Source organism: Hypomesus nipponensis, chromosome 17, assembly GCF_054491055.1.
Source record: "Hypomesus nipponensis isolate SF chromosome 17, ASM5449105v1, whole genome shotgun sequence".
In the NCBI taxonomy this organism is placed as follows: domain Eukaryota; kingdom Metazoa; phylum Chordata; class Actinopteri; order Osmeriformes; family Osmeridae; genus Hypomesus; species Hypomesus nipponensis.
The window spans coordinates 15,738,137-15,758,334 of NC_140377.1; the positions used below are offsets into that span (position 1 = coordinate 15,738,137).

Sequence of the window (20,198 nt, forward strand, 5' to 3'; positions counted from 1 at the left end):
CATAATATGTTGAGAGAATAAAAATGTTAAGTTGGATAGAACGGTGGACCGGTCACTGGATCAGCTCACAGCAGGAAATTCTGTGCACTAGCCTGATCAGCAAGCATTTTGTAAAGAAATCAAAGCAGGGTGCTCCATAACAATTATTTGCACTAGCACAAATGCTCATATAATATATATATAGATATATAAATATATTTGGGTTGTTGATGTGGCATTTACACTGTCACACCAGATAAAAATGAGTATATTCAGTCTTGTCATAATTTGAAATGCAGTAAATTGTTAAACATGCCAGTGTTTCCCATACGTTGATTTTTTTGTATTTTATCACTGTTTAACATGGCAAAAATATTTCATTGTACAGCTGCGTGCAGCACATTGATTTGCTGATACCCGGGTTTTCTATACATGTCTGAGGTTGTCTCTTGCTGTGGTCAAGTGGTCACGCAGCAGGTCTCGGACAATACACTAGTAGTCCATAGTCAGACTCTGTTCAGGGGTCTATTGGAAGTGTGATCTAGGGCAGCGGTCCCCAACCTTTTTTGCGCCACGGACCGGTTTAATGTTGCAATATTTTCACGGACCGGCCTTTAAGGCGTGGCGAATAAATACATAAAATAAAATGATACGACCGGCATACAAACGGTGGCATTTTCTAAATACAATAATAAACGTGAATCCACTGTGTACTCTTATGCAACTTTATTAGCAGCGGCCTCGTAACATCGTGCCAACAACATAACATGAATCCTCTCTGCCCTTATTATGTCCATGTCTCTGCGGCTCTGCCCCGCTCTGCCCCAAACACTCTCTGGTCGCTATGGTAATATTTAAACATGCCTTCAAAATAAGACGCAACACAAAAACAAATATTTAAGGTGCATGAAAAATACATTTATTTTGATTTTTTATAAAACTGAAATGATGTAATTATTTATTCTTTCTCTGCGGACCGGTACCAAATGACCCACGGACCGGTACCGGTCCGCGGCCCGGGGACCGCTGATCTAGGGGAAGGAAGTGTGTACTTCGTTTGGGGAAGTACACCCTGTTATGTTTATGTTTTAAGGCTCATTTTCTTATTTTTCTTAATTGACCGTTCCCCAGGGCCATGCCCCCTTAGTTACTGTTGCTACGTCCGACACGATTCCCGGAACTGTCAACCCAAAAGCTATGGCGAGTACGAGGATAAGCGCTATAGCTGTCAGTGTGAGTGAGGATTTTTGGAGTAATACCTCTGCGATATCTTCCAGATCCAGGCAGAAGGGACTGCAATATGCAGTGGCAGGAAATATTCAAAATATTAAAATTAGCAACAAAGGGGAAACAACAAAAATCTTGCGTACAAGTCTCAAGTAGCCTTGTCCAGCCAGGCACTTGAACAGCAAGCACAGGGTTGGGATACTCAGGAATAGGTCACCCACTCACAAAATTATTTTTTGTACCTGGCGGATTTGTCTGGTAGTTTCATCATAGGTGGAGATTTTAATTGCACTCTCCAGCCAGGGATTGATAGATCCACAGGGATAGATACCTCCCATGCCCAGACACGAAAGGAGTTATTACAATATATCAAATAATTTAATTTAACTGACATATGGAGAAGAGACTATCCTAATCAGTCAACCTTCTCATGTTATTCTGCCACCTGCCAGACATTCTCCAGAATTGACTACTTGTTGGTGCCTGCTTCTTTGATATCCATAATCTCAAGAAGCTGGTACCACAGCATTGTAATTTCAGACCATGCTTCAGTTTCATTTAGACTAAACATGCCACAGTCACTGAATTTCTCCATGGGGTGGCACCTTCAGTCATTTTGGCTGAAGGATCCAGAATTTATGGGGTTTATTGGGGCGCAAATTGATGATTACTTTGTAAATAACACAACCCAAACATCAGCTGCTATACGGTGGGAAGCATTTAAAGCCTTCCTGAGAGGCCAGATGATAGGTTTTACAAGTTATAAACACAAATCTTGGAGGCTGGAGATGCAACAGTTAGAAGAAAAGATAAAAGAAACAGAATCAAAACACTTCAAAAATCCTTCCCAACGGTCATTTAACCCTTGTGTGGTGTTCGGGTCTGTGGGACCCGTTTTCAGTTTTTATCAAAAGAAAAATGATACGATTATTTTTTCCAAATGAGACTCATTGGCCTTGACATTTTCTGTCAAGAACATATATCATATACCAATGCTAGTTTCCTCAAGGATTACAATGACTCTTGCTTAGAGACTTGTTGCTCTTGTTGGTTAGTGGTAACTGATTTAAACTGTTGTATTCGCTGCAAAATATTCGATTTTAGTTACTGTTGCTTGCTTTTCTACAGATACACTTGCACTTAGCAATTCATGTTGTTTAATTGTAACTTGCTTAACTACATGCTCTTATGGTTTTTCCCTTTGGCACTTATTTTTTGGTTGTTCACTCTATCCTCCTCCTTTCTGGGCCTACTTTTAGCTTATATGCATGTGTGCGAGAGAGAGAGTTCTGTAGTTCTGCCCCTGCCGTTCCCGCACAATGTTGCAAAATTGTTGACAGATTCAAGCACTGACACCTGTCTGCTCTCACATTTTACTGTCTTGCGGGAACCAATCTTTATTTCCTCATACTCTATCCCATCTTCAATTGGGAGTGGGACAATATAAATATAGCTTTGCCAGTGTGGTTAGTTATCACAACTGATCAAGATGGCCAAAAGATTCTCTGCTCAGAGGGCCATCAAAATCAGAAGAATCAGAATCAGAAGGGATTTTATTCGCAATGAATGTTTGCACAGACAAGGAATTTACTTTGGCAAGAAGGTGCATACATTAAACATATAGGAATCTTGAAACTTAAATATGTGGACTATCTATACAAAAGGAGCAAAGCCTAGCTAATACTAAGGGGATTTAGAATACAAAATAAAATATAAGTAGCCATAATTTACAATCTAACCTAAAAATGCAGATGGTGCAAAGAGAAGGATACAATAGTGCAAATTGCAATGTGCAGGGTGTTATTGTGCAGATTGTGATTAAAAAGTCAGTGAGAGTCCTTGGCCTTGTTAAAGTGGCCAACAGCGGATGGGAAGAAACTGTTCGTGTGGCGTGAGGTTTTGGTCTTGATGGACCGCAGCCTTCTGCCGGAGGGGAGTAACTGGAATAGGGAGTGTCCAGGGTGGGAGGGGTCAGCCACAATCTTCCTTGCTCGCCTCAGGGACCTCAAATCCCATGCAAATGTTTTGGAAGAGAGAGAAGCTTTTGATGATGATGTAGAGGTATTTTAGCAAATTCAGAGTCTGACAGTGACTTTGAAGAAGAGGATGAGATTGAGCATAAGATAGTTCCAAAACGAAGATGAGCCCCAGGACCAACCCGTCAGCAGCCAGCCCCACGACCAGCACGTCAGCAGCCAGCTCCACGACCAGAACAAGTCCGTTAGATAGCAAGTGAAGAAATATGGATGTCAAAATATGATTAAATTTAATGGCCTTCTTGCCCATGAAATGAGCCACCCCGCATGGCTGCCAATGTGATAAGGATGCAACCAGGGCCAACACATGTAACAACACAACAGTAACAACACATGGCAGTTACTCATGTGCAGGACATCAAGTCTTCTTTTGAGCTTTTCATCCTAGCTACCATCCAGAAAATGATTCTGGATTGCACTAATTTAGAAAGAAGGCATGTTTTTGGAGAAAGGTGGAAGGAGATGGATCAACCCCATTGACATATCTACTTTGGGGTTCTCATCTTTGCTGGAGTTTTCAGGTCCAAATGGGAATACACAGAATCCTTGTGGGATGCAGAAACTGTCAGATAACCTTTCCGTGCAACAATGTCTCAGGAACACTTCCACATAATTTCCAGGATTATCCGCTTTGATAACCGAGATGACAGACCAGCTCAATGGCAGAGAGACAAGCTAGCTGCCATCAGGACAGTGTGGTTCAAGTGGCTCACTGCCTCCTTCTGTTTTACAACCCTGGGCCTAATGTCACCACTGATGAGTAGCTGATGCCATATAGGGGCTGCTGCCCCTTTAGGCAGTATATCTAAACCTGCAAAATATGGTATAGAGATCTGGGCTACCTGTGATGCCACTTCCTCATATGCTTGAAACTTACAAGTCTACATAGGGAAGTCCTCCATCAGGAGGAGCCCCTGAGAAAAATCAAGGAATGAGAGTTCAGCTTGTGTTGTGTAAACTGACCTGAATGGGTTACATTTGTAATGAAAATTCAAATAGCCTAAATAAAAATCTATAGTTATGAAAAACCTTCCTTCATTTGTAGATTGTTTTTCCATTCTGAATTTGATAACTGTTTTTTTTTTTTTTAATTAAGTTACAAACACAAAACGAGTAGTACTTTCATTCATTAATGTGATCTTACAAAAGTAAAGGGCAATTATTAACAATATATGCTGTTTATATTGCTTGTAATTGGGATGACGTAAACATCTGTTGAGTATTTTAACTTAAATGTTTTGATTGTGATGAATCAGTGGGTCCACCAGACCCACGAACACTGGCTGAGTAACTAAAATATGAACACCACACAAGGGTTAAATAACTTAATGAATTTAGCTAAATATAATGATTTATCTGTCAATAAGGCAACTAAAAGCCTGCTGAAATTTAAACAGTCCTATTACGAGCAAGGGGAAGAGGCTAGTAAACTCTTAGCTTGGCATATTAAACAATCCGAATCTGAATGAAGAATAAATACTATTCAGCTCGATGATGGGTTGGAGACTAGTGACCTTAAAGAAATCAATAAAGCTTTTAAAGGTTTTTATGAGTATTTACACAGCACAGATTATTCAGCCTCAGCCTTGCAAAAACAAAAATATTTTGGGGATTCATTGAACATCAATCCTCTTGAAGAAAACTTCCTGGCTGATTTAGACCTTGACATAACCATTGAGGAATTGTCTGCAGCCACTAGGAGTATGAAGGAAGGGTAAGACGCCTGGCCTGGATGTGGGATTCCCATCGAAATCTATAAAGCCTTTCATGACGCGCTAATACCACCTTTACTTGCAATGTATAGAGTCCTTAGATAGTGGGTCCTTCCCCCCACCCCCCTCTAAATATGGCAGTAATCACACTATTGTTCAAACCACGTAAAGCGTCTAACCTTAGTGGATCGTATAGACCAATATCACTTCTTAATAACAATCTCAAAATTATTTGCAAAGCATTAACCAGACGGTTAGATACACTTCTACCACAACTGGTGCACTCTGACCAAAACGGCTTTGTTCAGGGACGACAAGGTTTTCATAATATAAGACGAGTTCTTAATAATTTGTTTGAAAATTCAGGATGTATGGACACTGCTATTTTGTCGTTGGATGCCAAGAAGGCCTTTGATAAGGTGGAGTGGCACTTCCTGTTTGAGGTTTTTCAAAGGTTTGGCATAAAGAATACATTTCTCTGCTGGATCAGATTAGTTTATGCTGACCCCCAGGCTGTAGTTTTAACAAATGGGCTGTCTTCAGCACCCTTTAAGTTGTACAGGGGCACAAGACAAGGCTGCCGCCTGTCTCCACTGTTATTTATTCTGGCAATTGAGCCGCTTGCCATGGCAATTCGCAATCATACTAGCTTAAAAGGTATAAGGATAGGAGATATGGAACATCGTATAGCACTGTATGCTGATGATATAATTTTGTTTAGCTCTAATTTGAAACAGACTTGACCAGCTTTATTGGACCTAATTAACTATTTTGGCACCTTTGCGGGATACAAAATTAATTCATCCAAATCTGTAATAGTATTTATGAATGAAAAAGAACACCCCCCAATTCATACTCCTTTTATGGTTTCACATACCTGGGTGTTAAGATTGCCCCTACCACCGACAAAATTGTTCCTTATAAACTACAATACCTTAACAGATAAGGTCACCCAAATTATTAGATGGAACAATCTACCCATTTCTATGATTGGCCGGATAAATGTATTGAAAATCAGATACAAAAAGTTTTTGTATCTCTTTCAATCTATTCCACTTGCTCCTCTACCCTCACTCTTTAATTTTAAACAAGCTTTTTTCCAACATTATATGGAACAACAAGCGTTCCAGGCTCAGGCTTTCCATATTGTATTTACCATATGATAGAGGTGGTTTACAACTACCAAATCTTGAGTGGTATTACTGGGCAGCTCAAATTAGAGCAGGAATGTTTTATTTTGAGAGAAACCACCCTCCAGCTTGGGTTACCATAGAAGCACATTTAATCAACATTCCTTTAAACATGTACATTTACTCTGCTAACAAACAGAAACTAATCAAACATACTAAAAATCCTTTTCTCCAAAATACATTAGTGGTTTGGCAAAAATCTCTTGCATATCTAGGGGAAACAGCTGAACTATCTCAGTTTTCTCCAATTTTTGGCAATGATGACTTCCAACCTGGTAGAGCAGACCCAGGGTTTAAAATCTGGGCAGCCCAGGCCAGGGTATAGCCAAAATAGATGACCTTTACATTGAAAACTTGGTTCATGTCATTTGAAGAGCTCAAATCAAAATGTGGGATTCCTGCAATAAAAAAATAAAAAAACGACTATTTAGAAGCTTCATCCTTTATAGACAGAGCAATGATTTGAAGCTTTCCTCCCTATCCACCCTAGAAGATTACAGTTTAAGTTTTTACATTCTTGGGGACAGGTTTCATTACTATATGGGCTTTTTGTAAGCAAGTCTAAAGAATTATTACAACGTTCACTTCAAGTGTGGCAAATGGACTTGCAGGAGAATGTAACGGAGGAGAAATGGTCAGAAACATGTTCTCTAGCTCAGACCCAATCCATAAATACAAACTCCAAACTGTTGCAATATAAATGTAGATTGTACATAACATCAGCTAAATTGCACCGCTTTAATCCTAACATCCCTGATACCTGCTTCAAATGTAAAGACCAAAAAGGTAACTTATTTCATTGTATGTGGGAATGTCAAAAGATACTTTCTTTTTGGAGGAAGGTCTTGGACCTTGCTAGCCACATCATTGGCAATGAAGTGCCTCTTAGTCCTACATTCTGCCTATTGAATCTCTATCCAGAGAACTTCACTACCTCTAAAAAAGTTAGGTCTCTACTGAATATTTGTTTTCTGGAAGCCAAACGATGTATAGCTCTATCATGGATATCGGATACACCCTGTGCCACATCACAATGGTAGAGGGGAATGACCACTTACTTTGAGCTTCAGAAAAGATAATTTACACAACAAAAACAAGTTTTGAGATATATGGAACATTTTCTACAATTTCCTTGAGAATAACAACATGGATGTCGATGGTTGGTTGGATGATAAAATGGATTGAATACTTGTTGTTTTTGTTTTGTTTTCATTCTGTTCTCCCCTTTAAACAATGGCAGTTAGCTGATGTAATCTGAATGACTGTAACTCACTGTCTACTGTGACACGAACATCTATTGTATGTGCTATATGTGAGGACAAATTGCATTATATGTGCCTTGTTGTGTTGTCTTGTATTGTTTGTCTGTAAAATGAACAAAATTCTTAATAAATATATGTTTAAAATAATATTAAAACAAATATGGCAGTCCTAAGGACAGCTCATTGTGGGACTGCTCGTAGTGGCTGTAATTCTGCACCAACGCTGAATTTCAGGAATGAGACTTCAGATACAGTATTAGGGGACCACTAAGGCCTAAATAAAAACATCCAAAAACAGCATGCCATGGGATCTTTAATCACTTGCCATCTTTTAAACCACATCCCTTCTTGTTTTCTTTAACATTGATTGGGATAGATTTACTGCAATAGAATATACAGTAGGCCTACATTATGAAGTGCAAAATGAATTTATTTTAGATTTCAACATACTATGATTGGGGCAAAGATGGGCAGACTCCTGAACTCTTCCTGAAGTATTGCCTCATTTGCCTGGCAATACTACTTTTTCTCAGACCTTATGAGGTTTATTTAATTTAGAGGACTTACGTAAACTGTAATTACGATACGAAAACAGACTTTTCAATAGGCTACACGTTGCACCTTGCGCTGGCGACCGTATTATTCTCACTCACATGTTCCATACATGGCAAATTGTCCGCTTAATTTTAAAACGTTAGTTGAGTATCCTATATGCAATTGCTGCGAGTGTCTTGACAAGGTAGATTTAAATAATTAAATATGATTGAATTACAGCTGTTTAAACTTAGGCCGAATACAACAATGCTTGCCACAGGAGAAACAGCTTACTTTTACAGTAACTGACTGCAATATTTCCCCAACACTGAGAATAGCTCAATGGGCTGAGACGGTGTACTGCAAAGTGCAAATCCACAACCATCAAGCCTGTCATGATACTGATTATCTATTTAGTGAAACAGTATCCAGGTACACCACAGTAGCTGTCCAGATGCACAATCATAATGGTAACATTCTTTCATTCGGAGGTGATTACTACCGTATTTTTCAGAAATAAAGCCGCGGCTTGTACCCCGATTTTACAGTTCTCTTGTGGTTGTACGGCTTAAATTTCGAAGCGGCTTTTAGCCCGGTTTTAGAACAAAAAAGTGGCTTTGTCCCAATATCTCTACAGACCATGCAGCTAATTTAATGCTCAACACTTGAACGGGGGCTTTTGACTTGAAAGAAGAATTATTTACTGTGTCGTCTCAGTTACACTATCAGGGCTTCGAAATACAGTGACTTGCTAAAGTAAGCTAATGGCTAGTAACACATAACATTTCATAATAATTTCAGTAAATCAAAGAGCTGCAAGACTCAGTGAAATGTTATGTACAGCTCAGGGGCGTTGTTAGACCCTATTTACTGGGGCACGTTCCCCAGTATAAATCTCCTGTGCCCCAGTATAAATCTCTTGTGCACCAGTATAAATCTCAAGTTAAAGTTTTAACTATTAACGTTGTCAGTGCATTCATTTAAATTGATGATCATGGAGAAAAAATATGGATCTAAATGCAATGCAGTAACCCAAATAAAGCTTGTAAAAGCAACACAGTTTAACGGTAAACACAAATGCCTGCACATAAATCCATGTCCGTGCGCTTGTGTGCTTGATATAATAGCCACTGCAGCGTGCACACAGTGGTACAGATGTCGATATGAAAGTGTAGAGGTAGGTTATGAAAACATCCCAAAACTGAAGTGCGTTTCTAGCTAACACTGATGATCTTAATTTGACTCAATTATGGTTGGCCCCTGTAGATGGACATCCGAAAATTCTTTAGACGAAGCAGGGACAGGGAAGCAGAAAGGAGAGATTAGTTACAGGAAGGTAAGGCTTGATGAACAAACTAGAACAGTAGCCTACGGTACTCCTTCAGTCAGGTCTCAGAAGTCAGATGAAAAACAACAAGTTTTAAGAAAGCCTCGGTGTTACGGTCTCTCTCTCTGGGGAGATGGGTTTGTTTGTTTCTCTTCTCCTGTCTCCTGTCTGTCAGCTCTCAGGTGTGGTGCGTTCCCGGCCTAATGACGTGGGCGTGTCCAGCAAGGCTCGTCGTTAACCAACCGGGAAGCTCATCACACCTTATTTAGCTGTCAGTATGTGTTTGTGTTAGGTGGGTAGGAACTTTGTTGTAACATAGAGCATTTGACCATTGAGCATTTGATTATTACTGAGCATTGAGCGTTGTGTATCGTATTCGGTTATTGGTTGTTGAGAACCGTAGGAGTTTTGTGTTAACTAGTGATGGGCAAATCGAGGCTTTTCGAAACACCGAGACAATTGAAACATTTGAGTCGGGGCCTTTGAAACACTCGAAACCTTTACCCAACAGCAACATCTGCTGGCAACTACGAGTATGGCATAACCAACATTTTTATAGCTAATTCCACATGGGTTGTGTAACGAGCTGCGTGGTTGAGTGGAATTATTGCCGTTCTGCAATGCAGACAGTGTGGAATCGAATACCACAGAAATCTTTCTCAGTCAGAAATAGAATTGTCCCGAAGTATGTTTTTTGAACAGTTTGAGACGGTAAACTAAAAATATACATTTTCAAATATATATTTATACATCTTTTGCATTGTTTCCAAACCAAAATGAAGGCCAAAAATATATATTGTTAGTCGAGTATGGATTTCGGGTGGATGTGTGTCATGAATTAGGGCAGTGCAAACACTGCACCTTGTTAGGGGATACCAGATCAAAGTGCTCCCACACATGGGACCTCTGTCTCTTGTTGGCTCTATACTACAAACTATCTACACTATTCATCTGAACTATCTATCAAACTATCTATCAACTAATACTGAATATAAACAAACTATGGAAACACACAATTAACTAACTAAGGCAGCACTAAACTGTGAATAACTACACTGAAGCTCATACGGATAATATCTATACATATATTTAAACATTTTAAAAAAACACAACAGCACACAAACAGACAAATGAACAAACAGAATTTCGCTAATGGCACACAAGTAACTAACTTTCTCTAACGTTCTTTAACTGTCTCAATCTCTCTCAAACTGTCTCAAACTCTCTCAAACTGTTTCAAACTGTCTCAAACTCTCTCAAACTGTCTCAAACTGTCTCAAACTCTCTCTATATTTCTCAAACTTTGGGCAAGTTTGGCACAGGTTTCGTTCAAGATCACGTCACAAAACGTTTCGAATCATTTTGCCACGTAACCGGAAGTGATTTTAAAACCTGTCTCGAAACGTTGTTCCGATGCAGTGAGTGTTGAATGTGTTGGGACAGTATCGACACTGTAGTACCGAGCAGCCCATCACTAGTGTTACCTGTATTCTGGCCCTTGTCCTGGACGTCTGTGGAGTAGGGCTAGGTAAGATACCCTGGGGTTTACATACACCCGTAGGCAACCCTCTGTTATACACACTAGGTTAGAAGCTAGCGGCTGTCACCCTGTGTCTTGTAGCAGTGAGGTTAGTTGTAGTTTAGTTGGTGTTAGGAAGGAGTAGAGGGGTAGGGACCTTTAGGGACCTTTTGTATTGTTTCTTTGATTTGACGGACTGCTGGCACGGCCCTACTCCTACCCCTTTGTTGTTGTTGTCCCTCCCCCATTGTTTGTTTGTTTATGTGAATGTATTTGTGTACTTATTAAAACCGTGTACACGGCATTCTTGGTTGTGGCAAACACTTGTTGGCGCTACCCTCTCGCATCCCTCACCACTGTGCGGCCTAGGGCAGTTGCATGCTCCTCCTCTCCCGAGCCATTGGAGGGGGCGTAACACTCGGTCAACTAACTCTACAGCAATTGCAGAGAAAATAAACAATTTTGTGTTCTCTAGTCTTTGTGTATGATAACAATGAATATGATTTTGGAAATTAAATAATGAAATCGCTAGCTCTACTTTAGAACACTAGGCTACATAATCAGTTGGCAGTAATTCAAACTATGGCTGCTGTGTGCTTATTACCTAAGCGACTGCAGAGGTATATTTGGCTGGTTTTTGAGTTGTTGCAAGACAACGTTAACTTTTCAAATGTCAGTTAAAACTTACAGCAATTATGTTAGCTAGCTAGTTTTTTATTCATAGAGCATCAGAATTATTTTAAAAAAAATAATGGAAGGGGGGCATATTTCTGCAGAGAAAGAGAAGCAAAGTGCAAATGGAGGAGGAGAGATGGAGCTGGATGAACAGTCAGAGGCAGGGCAAAGTGAGAGAGTGGAGACAGACAGGGGAGAGAGAGGTGGAAGACTGGAGAGCCATGAAGAGGAAAGTGAAGGAGAGATGAACACAGTATCAGCAGAGACATTAGACAGGGGTCAAGTGCAAAAACCACTGGTCAAAAGGTAGATGGAAACATTAGTGACCTGGGGGAAAAGCATTGTGGCCCAAAACAGGTTAAGTTGTCACAATATCCCCAGCACAACTTTGGCTTGAAAAATAGGTATTTTAATTCCAACTGGTTTGAAATGTTTTTCTGGTTGGAATATTCAGTATCTAGAGATGCAGCTTTTTGTTTTTCTTGTAGGTTGTTTGGTAAAAACATGAAACATGACACCTTTGTTATCACTGGCCTAACCAATTGGAAAAAAGCTCTGGATCTCTTTAGAGAGCACGAAAAAACACCTACCCATAACGCAAGCATGCTTTCCTGGCACACCTTTAAAGCCATTGCTGCTCATGGTAGTGTAGTTGAACAATTGCACTCACCAAATGAGGCAGAAATAAAAGAAAGACGGGAGTACTTCACCCGTATTGTGGCTGTAATCAGGCTTTCCAATGATATGAAATACAATACCAATTGGTTTTATTGAAGGGGAGGAATAATCGACCGAAATAACGTTTCCAAACTTTTTTTGAGGTGTTTAGTTATGGTGTATTAATTTCTTTACAAAAGGTTTTACAAATGTATGTACCACAGCATTGGCAATTAGTTCAAAATAATAATTTGATGTGCATAAGTTACTAGATGATGTTGAACAAGACAAGTACTTTTGATTCTCAAATGTTTTCAATTCAAATCTGAGAAATGTACCAGAGCCACTGATGAAAAACTAGCTGCACTATCTTTATCCTAATTAGGGATGGGCGTGGTTAATCGAATATCCGGATATCCTAAAGTAAGTTAGTATTCGAATACTTTTTTCGAATACTTATGAGCGTAGTTTAATTTTTTTTTTAAAACGTCGCGTCGTGTGTGAATTCTAATAGTTGTGACGTTAGAAATGATGAAAACCATCAAAAAAGGTAGGCTACGCCTGCGTTCTGCTGCGAGTCTCCTTTCATTTCATTTGGCGCTACAAGAAGCATTGTGTCCTGGCTAAGCAGTAGGCTACCTCGCAGCAACCTCAGTTCATGCAGTTTTTTCTACGCCGGCCTGCTCGTAAATCGACTCCGTACTGGCCTCTCCCCTGAGCATTTTTACATGCTAATTTTCCTGAAGAAAAATGCGTATGGCTAATGCAGTTGTGGCTTATTTATTTTCTTACCAGTAGCCATGTAGAGCTAGCGTAATCCGCTGTTTATGTTTGCATTGTGTGGTGGCGCACCGTATCCTATAGGATTTCGGTTCCAAGTTAATATCCAAGTTAATATGCAATATTTCTCCATGTGTGTCTTTCGTTTTTTATCGAGAATAGCCTTCCCAATGTGTTTAATTTAGTCCAATGTAGCCTACTTTTTATTTCACATAATAATAGGCTAATCGCTTTTCCGCCAAATTAAGAGCCTACGTCTGAAGACACAGCGTTTTTTCAAGTTCATTGTCTTTTCGTCATGTTAATAAATTGATCTTTCATTTGTTTTCTTTATTCAACCCTTATTTAATCTAATAGCTGAACAGTCCCAATTATTGCCAGAATGTGTGGTGGTTCATGTGTTTACTGTATGCTTTGCGTCACGGCAGGCTAATTGACAGAACCACATTAACAAAAATAGATTATCCGGATATTCGAAAATCATTTCGGATACTATTCGAATAGTGAAATCAGTTCAAATCTCCATCCCTAATCCTAATTCCAGACATCTCTCACCAACATCTTACTCACTTGACTTCATCACAAGCAAGGGTGCACTACGCATCAATAGTTCCAGGAATCTGTGTCTGAGATAGGAAGATAGCCTGAGCGGCAAAGGGTCCAGCAAATCAGAATGTCACCCAATCACCAGGAGCCCGTTCTCCATACATCGCTAACTCAGTTAGCTGGATTTGTTGACAATTTGTCACAATCTTGGATTGTTCGGCTCATCCTGGACTTTATGTAAACACGATTAGATTGAGGCTTTACAAGCAGAGGTGATACAGGAAGTCTGTCACAGACATGTCCTGTCCGTTTTACTACAGGAACCTGTTGCAGAAGGTGCAAGAACAATTAGCAGAATTTTTCATGAAACCAAATTAATTGCTCATTGCGTGATAGATAGGCTCCTTAAACACAGCGCGATATGCTATACTTTTTGAGAGGATAGCCTATTGTTTTTTTGTGAGGATGTCATTTACATAATACATTTGTTGAAACCACATCATATGACATTAAAGACGATAAATGAAAATATGAAAGTATGAAAAGAAAAAAAACATAAGCCAAGCTTACTGTAATAAGCGATAAAACGCGTGGTCACTACTCTACATTTAATTTGGTCTGCTACTTTTTGCCAGCCCACTTTCTTGGATTTTGCAGACTGAGGTGTTCCCTGGCGTTCTGATTAAACCTTCAAATTCAAAAAGGTCACATGAAATGCTGTTTTTGGATGCTTTTATATAGGCCTTAGTGGTCCCCTAATACTGTATCTGAAGTCTCTTTCCCGAAATTCAGCCTTGGGGCAGAATTATAGCCACTGCGAGTAGCCCCACAATGAGCTTTGCTCAGAAAGTGCTGTTTCTGTGTCTGTAGCTTTAAATGCTAAATGAGGAGGAGAGAGGCGGCACCATGCGTTAATGTTTACAGTGGATGTATCGCAATGGCTCGTAGACCCGTTGCTGTAAGATGCCTCGAATTTGCCCATTCTCATTTGATAACCCTGGCTTGCAGAGCTGCACAATCATTCAATGTGGGGAAAGGCGGATATCGCGCGCGCCATAACACCAACAGCAAAACGTTATCCACATAACGAAGAGTACAACACTGCGTTACAGAATGTGTATTCACACACATACTTGATGCTATCTACCTTTACATTAGCGATAGTACCTCAGCTGATAGCTGCAGAGCTAATGTTACAGCCAGATTCTAAGGGTAGCAAGCTAGGTAACCATATAGTTAGCAACAAAATGATGTAGCGTTAGTTGACTTACTTGTCCGAGGTTTGTAGCTGGACCAAGGAGTACTGATCCAGAATTTAATTTCAGACGGTCAGCAAGGCCAACTTTGTATTGGCTCAAGTTAAGGAAACAGTGGTGGCTGAAATGTTTGGCGCAGACATGCAAAACTTTGAGAGGTTGTGTCGGCATGTTACAGCCAGATTCTAAGGGTAGCAAGCTAGGTAACCATATAGTAAGCAACAAAGTGATGTAGCGTTAGTTGACTTACTTGTCCGAGGTTTGTAGCTGGACCAAGGAGTACTGATCCAGAATTTAATTTCAGACGATCAGCAAGGCCAACTTTGTATTGGCTCAAGTTAAGGAAACAGTGGTGGCTGAAATGTTTGGCGCAGACATGCAAAACTTTGAGAGGTTGTGTTGGCGCATTTCCAGCGAAAATAAAATTAAGATGGCTACTGGTTGTGCAGAGGCTCCTTGTGACGTCAAAAGGAACAGATTTTCAAACAGAGCGTTTGAGCCTTCATTTTCTCAAAGGCGGAGAAGAACACCAAGGGCTTGGTTTACACCTATCGAAAATTCTAGCCACTGGGGGACCAAAGGCAGGCTAGAGGAACTCATATTAATGATAAATAACCTCCTAAAGTTAAGTTTTCATGTCATGTGACCTTTAATGAAGGTTTTTAGGTTATTTTGATCTGACTAGCATCAATTAGGCTTCTTCCTGTTTGGAGGACTTCAAGAAGTAGCATTTTTCAACAGAAAGAGTCTTAGCATTGCATATTCTTTATATGGAGCTGAATCATTTGAAGACTGAAGGACGATTGATGGAAGAATCCAGTTGTGACCTTTTTCCTTTATGTCCTCACATTTTGTATTGCATCATCGTCTGTAGTCTATATGTTTGAATGAGTAAGTTATGCAAAATAGCTAAAACACGGTTGGATATTGGCAAGGCAGGGGAGTGAGTCTAAGAATAAGATGTCTAAAACTACACTAACCAGGTCTGTGCCTTATACAGTATCAAGCTTCTTGCACATGACTATCTTTCCCCATTCTGACAGATAGAATAGCCTAGTCTGATTTGGTTGGAAGGATGAATAACTCACTTTTGCTGTCTATCCTAAGACTCATAGAAATGTGATCTACCCTGTCCTATTCATTGCCAAAACTTGATAGCAAACATCACCCTTTGACAGAACCCATTCAAGTTGCAAGCTTTTTTTAACCATGGCGGGCGCGGTAGTTGGGAGCTGTACTCTGTAATTTCACTCGCCAAATGGCGGAGCATCGGACATATTTTAGTCGCCAGCCCCAAAATCTACAAGCCATTGGTGCTTGGCGGGTGCCAATTTTGAGCGCTGGTTATGTGTATTCGCTTTACAAAACATAGGCTAGCCTACTTAATTTTACCATTACAATTATTGTTGCCGCTAATGTCTTAACATAAGAATTGCGCTTACCTGACACACAAATATGTAGTGAAGCAAATGCACTTCATAGAATTCAATTAAATTGTTGTCATAATTTTGCATAGGCTATACATATTTAGCCTTACAGAAGCGTGGCTGCCAATCAGCGCCTACGGCCCCTCCGACCACCACCAACATTCATTACCAACATTCATTCAAATTAATACGATGCATGTCTTTTTTTTATGATGGTGGAGGAAAACGGAGTACCTGGACGAAACCCACGCAGGCACGGGGAGAACATGCAAACTCCACATAGGAAGGACCTGGAGCGACCGGAGTTCGAACCACTGAGCCACCGTGCTTCCTGCATATACGACCAAATTTCACGATTGGCGACTAAAAATTATCTTTAATTAGCCAATGGTTAGGAAATTGTTTGATTTCACTCGCCTGTGACTGAGTTAGAGATATTATGTTCATACAGGAGACGCACCTGAAAGTCAATGACTGAGAAATAACTGGATCGGCCAGGTCTTTCATTCCAACTTTAACCACAACTCAAGAGGTGTGGCAATCCTCTTTAGGAAGGGAGTCCAATTCGATCATACTAGAACAATACAAGACCCCAGGGTAGATTTGTCATAGTAATTGGCAAACTGTATAATTCTCCAATTATCTATCTATTTCCGGTCCAAATTGGGACAACCCTAAATTCTTTACTAATATAATTGCATCCTAATCTTATCCAATCTTAACTACCATCAGCTCATTATAGCTGGAGACCTGAACTGCGCACCACATCCACAATTAGACAGATCCAACCCCAAACCGAACAGCCAACTGTCCAAATCTGGAGGTGTCCTTGATTCATTCATACACTCCTCTTGTAGATCCATGGAGGAAACCAGACATGAAACGATTCTCTTTTTTCTCACCTGTCCACAAAAGTTACTTGAGGATAGACTATTTTCTTATGAATAATAATCTCTATCCACATGTTACTAATTCACAATAACATAGTATTGTTGTTAGAAAGACCAGACACCGCAACAGGTTGCGCATGCGCAGAGATCATAAGTAGAAGTAGAAGTTTGCGGCAAAAACCACCACAAGATTCTGCACAGTGCTAGTTCCGCTGTTCCTTTATAACGTTTTTTAATCAGCACAATTAGTCGTGTTACCTATTGTCAGACATGTTTGTGCGTCACTGACGAAACATCACAAACAAGATAAAATAGTTACATAAATATGCCTGAGTCCTGTGTACTGCTGTGCTGCCTACAATAACCACGTAACCTCAGAGGAACGCATTCTGACTCCAGTGGTGTTCTAACAGACACACCAGGGCAACACCACCATATCTGAACCTGAACCTATACAGTCCTTTAACCATAACCGTTATAAGTTTTACAATTGTAGTGTCAAATCACACCCTTGTACAGTTAGACAGTAGCTTTCCAGAAAACATCCGACCACAACGAACTTGGCCCCTCTTTATTGTCGTGCAGTAGGGCTGGGCGGTATGGCGGTATGTAACGTGCGACGGTAGAAATGTGTCTACAGGGAGAGATTTGTCTATACCGTTTCAACCGCGCTATACTTTTCAGCGTTTCCCACACATGACACACATGGACTAATTTGTGGCAGTGCGTCACAGAATCAACACCGGCCGCCACATATTGCGTTTCGTTTTTAACACTATTTAACGCTAGGTTAAACATGCAGCAAATTCTTTCAGCTGCATATCCTTTCCCTGCTCTCCCTCCGTCTCTCTGTCACTTACGCGTCTTTCTCACATACATAGTCACGACGTCAGCACACATTAGAAACGATGCATACATACACCGTTCTAGTAAGACAGACAGCTATAACAGCGAGCATTCAGCATTAGTGCCGTAGCTAAAGATCTAGGAAACCTCAGGCTACTTTTCGCTAGGTACCTACGAACATATCTTCATCGAAGGTTCCCCTTTGTTCTTTTGGTGAGATGTCTCAGGAGCTAGCTACTTACCCGGCATCATGGAGCCGACCTGTTAAATAGTTATTTAGCACTAGCGTTGCTACCTGCATATGCAAAAATTATTTGTTTGTGGTTGAGAAGGTGTGAATCATTTTGGATGAATATTTAATATAATAAAGTTCTGTGTAACAAATTAGTCTTTTGTTTTTAACTCAAGTGTTGTCTCATGTGTGGCAGTTTTTTTGTTGTTGTACTAAATAATCAAGCGTGATGATGAAGTATGGTATGGTTATTATTATGGTACCATTTCTTAATTTCATTTACTATATCAATTACTATACCGTGATATATACCCAGGGCTTTTCCTGCATAGAGAAAATGTTGGCAGGCGCCAAAGCCGTTTTCCTTAGCGCCAATGACAAATCCCAAGCGCCAAAGGCAAAAAAAGTCTGCAATGAAAAGAAAAAAAATGCGTGCAATGCATGTCAACGAATATGTTCTCAACAGTATGTTTCAAGCAGGCTACAGCCGAACCCTCGTTCCGTTCTGATCAATAGTAATCGAGTTGATAAGCGTGTCTTCTTGTCTGAACAATACGCAACTGTGAGGTGCGCGAATGGACAGAGTGGCCACTGAACTGTCATTCCGCTGCGAGGGCCAGCCTGACGTGCACAAATACATCTGTAGAAATGCAAATAGAATTTCCACTCAATATGCTGACAAAAGTTTGATTTATGATTTCAAACGCAGCCTCCATTGGTATTCTTAACCTGGAATGATAATATATAGTGCAGTGTTTCCTCTATAGCAAATTTCTGCTGCCACGGTATCAGAAATCAGGCTGTACAACATTTTTGGCCGTCTTATCAGCAGTGATTGTTAGAGTGCATGTCGGAGAATTGCAAGGACACGCCCTTCACACCGCAATTGAGATTGCGTGTGTGCGTCTTTGAGAACTGTAAATCGTAGCCTATAACTTATGTTGTCAGTTTATGTGAGCCTGTTATTGTATAAGTCTATAGTCCTTGCAAGTTTAAATCAAGTTAACTGGTGATTTTCGTTGTATGTATTCTTCCCCTACTAGCTAAATTGCACGTCTGTTGATTCAGTAGCAATTTCTGTCCTTGCTCAGGTTTGTATTTAAGGTGCATTATTATGCTTTAGTAGTTTTAATTAATAAAAAGTGGGTTTATTTTTTATGTTTGCTGCAGAATGCCTATCAAGATCAAATGAAGCAGGCAGTGTACATTCTTCAGAGTGGCCAACCTTAATACATACATATTTTAATGCAATCTGATAATCACTCATCTCAGTCCTGACAGCGGATGTGTGAAATTATTTTGAAAGGAAACATCTAGATAGCTAGCAGTGAGAGCAACTTTATACAGCACAAGAGAAAATAGGTGTGTTTGACATCGGATGCGGCTGCATGAAACGACCGGAGAGAGTTGCTGAAAGAACTATAAGAAAAAAAGAAATCAAGGGACAAAAAGAAATCAAAGGACATTTAAAATAGATAAAAATGTGCAATTAATTGTGATTAATCGCAAGTTAACTATGACATTAATGCAATTAATCTCGATTAAATATTTTAATCGTTTGACAGCACTAATAAAAATGTATTTCAAATCATATATTGGTAAATATATTTTCTTTCCGTAAGGGGTGGAAAGGACAACAAACACTCTCAGTGTCCAGCTAAAACTGCACAATGCAGGAATTGTCAGAAAATAGCACATTTTGCTGTTGTGTGTCACTCTGCCAAAGTAAATTAACTGACATAGCGAAACAGGATGCCAATCAGTCTGATAGATATTTTTTAGGTAAAGTCAAAGCGTACACCTACATCTCAGACAACGACACTACACCTTGGACAGTAAAACTGAAAGTTTGTTAGACACTTCTCTCTTTTAAAATCGATACTGGTGCCGATTTCACTGTGATTTCAAAAGAAACTTATCACCAGCTCAGACAACTGCCCTAGCTAGAAAAGAACGACAGAGACTTTACAGCCCTGGAGGTAAACTGAACTATTTGGGGGGGATTTGTAGCTTTAACGAAATACAAAGGCCAGTTTTACAAATATAAGGTCTATGTGATTGATTGCTAAATCAATAACATTTTGAGGGGGCAAAGCTTCAGCT

General features: G+C 39.9%; 1 protein-coding gene across 1 annotated transcript in view; it reads right to left on the reverse strand.

The window, feature by feature from the left end:
* The window catches only part of LOC146253693 (ras-related protein Rab-40C), a 68,431-nt gene that overhangs the window by 33,551 nt on the left and 14,682 nt on the right, over window positions 1–20,198 (reverse strand). The gene's annotated exons all lie outside the window — the stretch shown is intronic.